This window comes from Myxocyprinus asiaticus, chromosome 19 (assembly GCF_019703515.2).
Source record: "Myxocyprinus asiaticus isolate MX2 ecotype Aquarium Trade chromosome 19, UBuf_Myxa_2, whole genome shotgun sequence".
Taxonomy (NCBI): Eukaryota; Metazoa; Chordata; class Actinopteri; order Cypriniformes; family Catostomidae; genus Myxocyprinus; species Myxocyprinus asiaticus.
Genome location: NC_059362.1, coordinates 2,251,778 through 2,259,180, shown reverse-complemented (window position 1 = coordinate 2,259,180; position 7,403 = coordinate 2,251,778). Strand labels below are relative to the sequence as shown.

The 7,403-nt window shown below is 40.6% G+C and overlaps 2 non-coding genes across 2 annotated transcripts; both read right to left on the bottom strand.

Annotated features, from left to right (window-relative positions):
• Positions 1-5,791: 5,791 nt before the first annotated feature.
• On the bottom strand, positions 5,792-5,863 carry trnah-gug (transfer RNA histidin (anticodon GUG)). Its single transcript has one exon. It is a non-coding gene; the product is annotated as a tRNA-His (tRNA).
• Positions 5,864-7,248: 1,385 nt separating this feature from the next.
• On the bottom strand, positions 7,249-7,330 carry trnas-uga (transfer RNA serine (anticodon UGA)). Its single transcript has one exon. It is a non-coding gene; the product is annotated as a tRNA-Ser (tRNA).
• Positions 7,331-7,403: the final 73 nt, after the last annotated feature.

Sequence of the window (7,403 nt, the reverse complement as noted above, 5' to 3'; positions counted from 1 at the left end):
TCCATCACTTGGATAAGCATCAGTTAGGTACATACTGTTTGTAGTTCTTGTCAATCTGCCCTTGTTACCTCTTTGCCATTGTAGTTTCTCTTCTGGCACATCTTCAAAAATTATTTTGCCTGAAACATGTTTATATTCTCTCTTCGGGCTGCTTGAGTGGGCTCTTGTTTTTGAGCGTCTTTTTTTCTACAGATTCCAATTTTGCTAACTTTCTTCTTGCTGCATCTCTTTCTCTTGACACTTGATCCCCAGTCTCTATTATCTTTTGTTTGAGTTCTTCTATCGCTTCTCCCAGATCTCTTTCATGTATAACTTCCTCTCTTGACACATCCCCACATTCTTCTTTTTGTCTTTCCACCATATCTTTTAGGAGCTGCGTTAGCTACTGATGTGTATACAATCTTTCTGCGCCTTCACATCTTTGTGCTTCTCCCTCTCTTTCTTCTTTTTCCCTTCTATCTTCATAGATTGAAGCCTCCCTTATTCTTTCTTTATTAATTCTTTCTTGTGTATCGTCCTCTATTTCCACCTTACCTATTATATCTACTTTTCCTTTTATGACAGGCATTTGTTTCTCGATTTGCTCAAGAGGTGAAGCATATGGATGTAGTCTTTCTGTTTTTTCTTTATTTTTATCATCCAATGCTCTTTTTTTGCTGTCTCTCACCTTTTAGCATTTTTATCCCTTGGCTTTTAAACAATTGCATTATCCCTCTCTCTTTGTCTCTTTTTTCTTCCCTCTTTTTTCCTTTTGTCTTTAGCCTTATGGGTTTTTATCAATGCCTCCATTTCTCTACACATAGCAACATCAAATGTTCCCTTTGCTGGCCATTTTGTGTTCAACCCTTTTGTTCTTTTCTCCCATTTTTCTCCCAACTCCCTTATGATGTCTCTGCATACTGGAAATTCTGTGCACATCTACTCTACAGGTGTTAATGCCATTGTTGTCTATTATTAAGTTGTATTCTATGCCTTTATTTGTACCTCTCTAACCCCAGCTTGTTCTTATTACTAAACTAATCTTCACCAGGTTGGTCAGACGAGGACCACTAAAAGTATCCGACACCTGACTTGCCCTGGACTTTTGCTGGGTTGAGAACTTGTTACTATTCCTTAAGGGATTTTAGTAGTTTTTCTCAAATACTTCAAAACAGCATTTATTTGTTTTCTATTTAATGGTTTTACAGGTGATTCCTCTGCTCCTAGCCTGTATGAATTATTCTGCATCCAGATAATGTCTCTTCTTAGGGTAATTATATTAAAGCTCCAAAGCTCTTCTAAAGCAAACCAGCGGCCTGTGGCAGTTATTCCTCCTGCCCAATACATAAAAGTGAGAGATGGGGTTAATTCTACTTGCCCCCTCCTCCCCCCCCATAGAACTACAGAAACATTTAATTCACTTCTATCACAATATTCTAGATGAAAAGGTTCAAGTCAATTAGGACATCCCTTTCTTCTTTGTGTAAAATACCCCTCCCCCTTTTTCCTCTTTTCTTACCTCTTCTGTTTTTGCATAAATCACTCATTATTTACAACAGCTGATTGCTAATTATCACTTATTATTTACAAGGGTGGTCTGCTAAATATGTTATTTTGTTTATTTTTTCTTTCCTCCATATATTTCCACCCACAGATGTCGTATCTGTTCTGGGTTTCTCATGCCAATTTCTACTTCCACCCTTCCTATTGTCCCATTCGTTGTGTAGACTGGAATTATTTCTCCATTGCTGTTTTTGCTGAACAACACACTACTTTCCCACTGCACTGGTCGTATGTCTGAACTGACATTAAGGAAAACATTCTTTAAGACAGTTGCTCCTCCCTCTCCTGGTCTCTCTGTTGGGTGGATTCTGAAATAGGGAATTTCACATTTGAGATAAGGGATATACACCAAGTTGATGGGTATTTTTGTGGCTACTCTCAACTGTCCCAATTGGGTAGGACTCAGCATGTAAAGCCCCTCCAACTGTTTTACCAATGACTCATCTGTTAGATGTTTACTTACTATTGCTTGCCAGTCTACCCAAGGCCATTCATATTCTATTTCCCTCAGGTTTGTGATCTTAGTCAGTTTTATCAATAACTCTTTCTTCTTTTGTTCTGTTAATTCCTTTCTTTCTCCTGTACAATCTACATATTCAAATTCTTTCCAAAAATGGTTGCTAATCCCTCTTGTTTCTATTAATGTTCTTTCTAATTCTTCTTCTGCTTCATCTTGTCTTTTTGGAACTTCTCTCTCAAAATGTGTTAGTCTCTGCATTTTTCCTTAGTTGAGGAACACTGTAGAGAAAAGAAGATTCTTATCTGTACTTTATCTAATTAACCATAATTCTCCCTTCACACACATATTGCTTAACATCTCTGCTCTTAATTTCTCTGTTTGTTCAACCCCTCCCTTCGCTCCCCCTCTCAGTCACAGCATATCACACAATCAGCCTGAGAGAGAGACAGAGAAACAGGTGCTTTTTATTTCTTTATTAATAGTTGTGTTTCTTTATTTGGGTCACACCGGCTACAATTTGGATGATGCCCAAATAGTTGACAAAGCCAATATCTTGGAACATTCTTAGCTCTTGGAATGATTTTTCTAACTTCTTTTTCAATTTTTTCATTATCCATTTTTAATTTATCCTACACAGAGCCTAATACACATGTTTCTTTATATCACAGCACACTCAACTGTACACTCACATATACAGCACAATACAGCGCAATCAGCAAAAGCACACAACCCAGCACAGTTAAAGCCAGCATCACATATAAACAGACAATGCAATCCATTCCACACATAGTTCAACACACCCAACACATATAAAAAAAAATGTCAGTAGACCTCTACACTCTACTCAGCCCGGGCTTATATTACTACATACTACAAAAATTTTCAATATCCTTCGTGGCAACCCAATTAATCCAGTCCTTATCTGCAGTGCTATTTTGAGAGAAAATGCCATCCATCAAATTGTGGGCTCATTATCTCTCAGCCAGCTCCAAGGCCACTGTTTACAGGCTCCCCATCTTTACTGATGTCACTACAGAAAGTGGTATTTAACAGGATTTACCACACACCCTACTTCTGGGTGTACATGCTACTTCTGCATGACTTGCCAATGCCAGACCTCTCAGCAGTGCTACTTTGAGATGCAGTGCCAACCATCTAATTGAGGGCTCACTGCCTCTCAGCCAGCTCAAAGGCCACTGTCTTAGTGCAGGCTCCTTCTTCCTCACTGGAGCACCACTGAGAGCGGCATCTGCAGGATTTTTGTGTACTTCAAGTTATTTACAATAATTTTACACTCGCTTGTGCAGCATTTGAAATCTGGAACCCAATTTTCTATTTTAGCCAATTATTAGTTCAATTAGGTTCGGACTGGCGAGGCCTTAGAGTTACCACAACTTAGGTCAAACCTACTTCAGACCACACAAAAACACTATTTTAAGCAAAATAGCTTACATCAGTTTTTGCGACAGTGATTTTGTGCAGTCTGTGCTGGCAGACCCACCGTGGTTCCCCCGCCCTCCTGGCCCCGATACCAGTCCCTTCCTGGTCACCAAGAATATGTTGTGGAAAATGTTGAAGATTCTTTCCCTCTTTGCAAGAAATCTCTCAGAGTCAGGGGTTCCAGATGCCAAAAGTTAGTTTATTGACCAAACCAATAAAACTAAGAAGGCCAGTTGTCTGTTCTACCTCTCAGTCTCAGACTTCCAGTCTTTATACATTTTTGTTATCTCTTCTGAACCTATAAATTGTTTATTCTCATTATCTCTAACCAATGGGGTTGCTTTCCCTCCCAACTTTGCTCACCACAATTATTTCTTAGATCATCTGACTTCATTCTAATAGTAGAAACCTAGCAACCCATCTGGTTTCTGGCTCATATAACGCTCATATTTTTTTCTATATTAGTACATTTATTTCTATATTTGAAATTGAAAATATAATATAAATATATATATATATATATATATATATACACACACTATACATCCAAAACGACAGCAGAAAGGCAAACTTTCATAGCTCTGATACGCATGTTTCTCTACACTACATACTGCAGTGACTCTTGAGCTGGCTAGTTAAGGCTTTTAAGTCGTCAGGGGGTACCAAATCCACATATCCTTATGCCTGAAGTGTATGGACAAATAATGAGATGACTTGTGCCTTTTAGAACATTGCCCACTTCATGCTCGAAACTAGATGTGGGTCAGCAAGGAAAATTGAAAAAAGCATGTACAAAGATAGAGGCATTATTAATGCATAACAGAGACACCCACTCTAAACCAAGAGAGGAAAACAAAAGCACAACAGACACTGAACCTGCACAGGGAGTCCCCAATGATTTTCTAGTCCATCGCCTCACCCACTCAGCCATGACTACACGCAGCTGAACCTGTGCATGCTTTACCCATCCGGCCAAAAGCACAGGTCACCTCTGAGGTGAAGCCACGCAAACACCCAAATGAAGGATTTGGGTGAGTAGAGGTGGTAAAAGCAGCTTGATTTTTTGTCTACCAGAAAATGCTGCCATGACCTAGACTCAAACTCAAACCAGGGTTGCTGCGGCCACAACACAGAATACTAACATCTATACAATCACAGTGCACCACTGGGAATGTGCTGCAGTTGATTTCTCAGACATGCCTAAATGTAAAAAGCCTTTGGCTTGCTTGTCTGTGCAGTGTACATTTTAAAAAAGTTCTGTAGCATATATGGACAACAAACCTTTTCAACTGTCATAACATTGTCACAGCCATTTTCATTAACGATCACAAGCCCAAGAAAGTGAGCATTGCCAGAAAATGGGAAGCAGAAGAACAGCAGCAACATAGCTAGGAGGATTCAAATCTGCATGGGGAAACCCCAATGGATTTCTAGTCTAACACCTTAACCACTCAGCCACAACTACACTAAAGAGGAAAGGAATGTTTATTCATCTGATTCCTCCCATCAATAACGCACAAACAAAGGGCAGCACTTCATGGCTAGGCAAAGCCTGACAGTGGTGTATTTAAAGCAGCACCACTCATTTAGTAGGAGAGATTATCAGCTAGCTTGGCCTTATTACAAATTGAGAGTCAATCACCCAAACAAGGACTGGAACCAAGAACCCACTGATTAAAAGTCTAATGTAAATAGGCTTGGATCATTTAATGACGGCATGCCAACTACTTTGTGGTCTAAAGAGCAGAGTAATTATCACTATAAAGTCATAATGAGCACACATCAGCTTCACTATTCTAAAAGAGCACATAACAGCACTTTGAGTGGAGTAAAGTTGCAGTCACATCTGACTTGCTTCTCTTGATGAAGAGAAAGAAGTCATCTTCCAAAAAGCCATCAGAAATGTAAACTTTCATAGCTCTGATACGCATGTTTCTCTACTCAACATACTGCAGTGACAAATAAAGAGACGACTTGTGCCTTTTAGAACATTGCCCACTTCAGGCTCGAAACTAGACGAGGGTCAGCAAGGGAAATTGAAAAAAGCTTGTACAAAGATAGGGCCAAAGGCTTTATTAATGCATAACAGCGACACCCACTCTAAACCAAGAGAGGAAAACAAAAGCACAACAGACACTGAACCTGCACAGGGAGTTCCGTAATGATTTTCTAGTCCATCGCCTCAACCACTCAGCCACGACTACACGCATCTGAACCTGTGCAAGCTTTTGGCTGGATGGGTAAAGCACAGGTCACCGCTGAGGTGAAGCCACGCAAACAGCCAAATGAAGGATTTGGGTGAGTAGAGGTGGTAAAAGCAGTTTGATTTCTCTGTCTACCAGAAAATGCTGCCGTGACCCGGATTCGAACCGGGGTTGCTGCGGCCACAACGCAGAGTACTAACCTCTATACGATCACGGCGCACCACTGGTACCGTGTTGCATGCTTCTTCTCAGACCTGCCTAAATGTAAAAAGCCTTTGGCTTGCTTGTCTGTGCAGTGTAAATTTAAAAGAAGTTCTGTAGCATATATGGACAACAAACCTTTTCAACTGTCATAACATTGTCACAGCTTTTTTCATTAACGATCACAAGCCCAAGAAAGTGAGCATTGCCAGAAAATGGAAAGCAGAAGAACAGCAGCAACATAGTTGGGAGGATTCAAATCTGCATGGGGAAACCCCAGTGGATTTCTAGTCTATTGCCTTAACCACGCAGCCACAACTACAAGAAATTGAAAAGGAATTTAAATTTGTATGGTTCCTCACATCAATGCTGCCCAAGAAAAAGGCAGAACTGCTTGGCCAGGCAAAGCCTGCCAGTGGTGCTTTCAAAGCAGCACCTCTGCCAGTTCGCTCTCACTTCCCTGGTAAGATTGCTTCCTAAGCCTCCAGTGGCCAAACCTAAATACTATGGTGAAGAAATTAAACAGGCATGTAGCACATTTTGGAGGATACTTACATCCAAAAGAGCAAGAAGCTGCTCACTTAGAATGGGAAAGTTACAGCTACCTTAGGCTCACTACAAACTGTCAACCTACCACCCAAACAGGGACTTGACCCCTGGACCCTCAGATTAAAAGTCTGATGCGCTACTAACTGAGGTACCCACAATCTGACAGTTGTGTCGACACCCTTGGACATAAAGGCAGTTAAGCCAAAAAAAAAAAAAAAAAAAGAAACGCATGGACCCAGTTAACCTAAAGTTAACTCTCAATGACGTCTACAACTAATAAGGATTGAGATCATTGAGTTGCTTTTGGCAGGTTGGGAATTCTCAAAAAAAGTCTGGGATCCCTTCATGGCAGCTTGCTGACTCTTTTGTCTAGAGAGCAGTGTAATATTTACGGCAACGTCATAATGACAACACATCAGCTTCATTATTCCAACAGAGCATATAACAGACCTTTGAGTGGAGGAACTTTACAATGACATGAGACTTGCTTCTTTTGAGGTAGAAAAAGCAGTCATCTTGAAATACGCCAGCAGAGAGGAAACCTTTCATAGTTCTGATACTCATTTTTCTCTACTCAACATACTGCAGTGACTCTTGAGCTGGCTATTTAAGGCCTTTAAGTCATCAGGGGTACCAAATACACAGATCCCAATGCCTGAATTGTATGGACAAATAAAGAGACGACTTGTGCCTTTTAGAACATTGCCCACTTCAGGCTCGAAACGAGACACGGGTCGGCAGGGGAAATTGAAAAAATGCTTGTACAAAGATAGGGCCAATGACATAATTAATGAATCTCTCCGACACCCACTGAAAATCATGAAAGAAAATGGAAGCACAGCAAACCTCAACCGTAGTTGGCAGGGTTTGAACCTGCACAGGGAGACCCCAATGGATTTCAAGTCCATCGGCTTAACCACTCGGCCACAACTACACAAAAGTGGAAAGGAATGTCTATTTGTCTGATTCCTCCAGCAATAACGCACGAACAAAGTGCAGCACTTCAT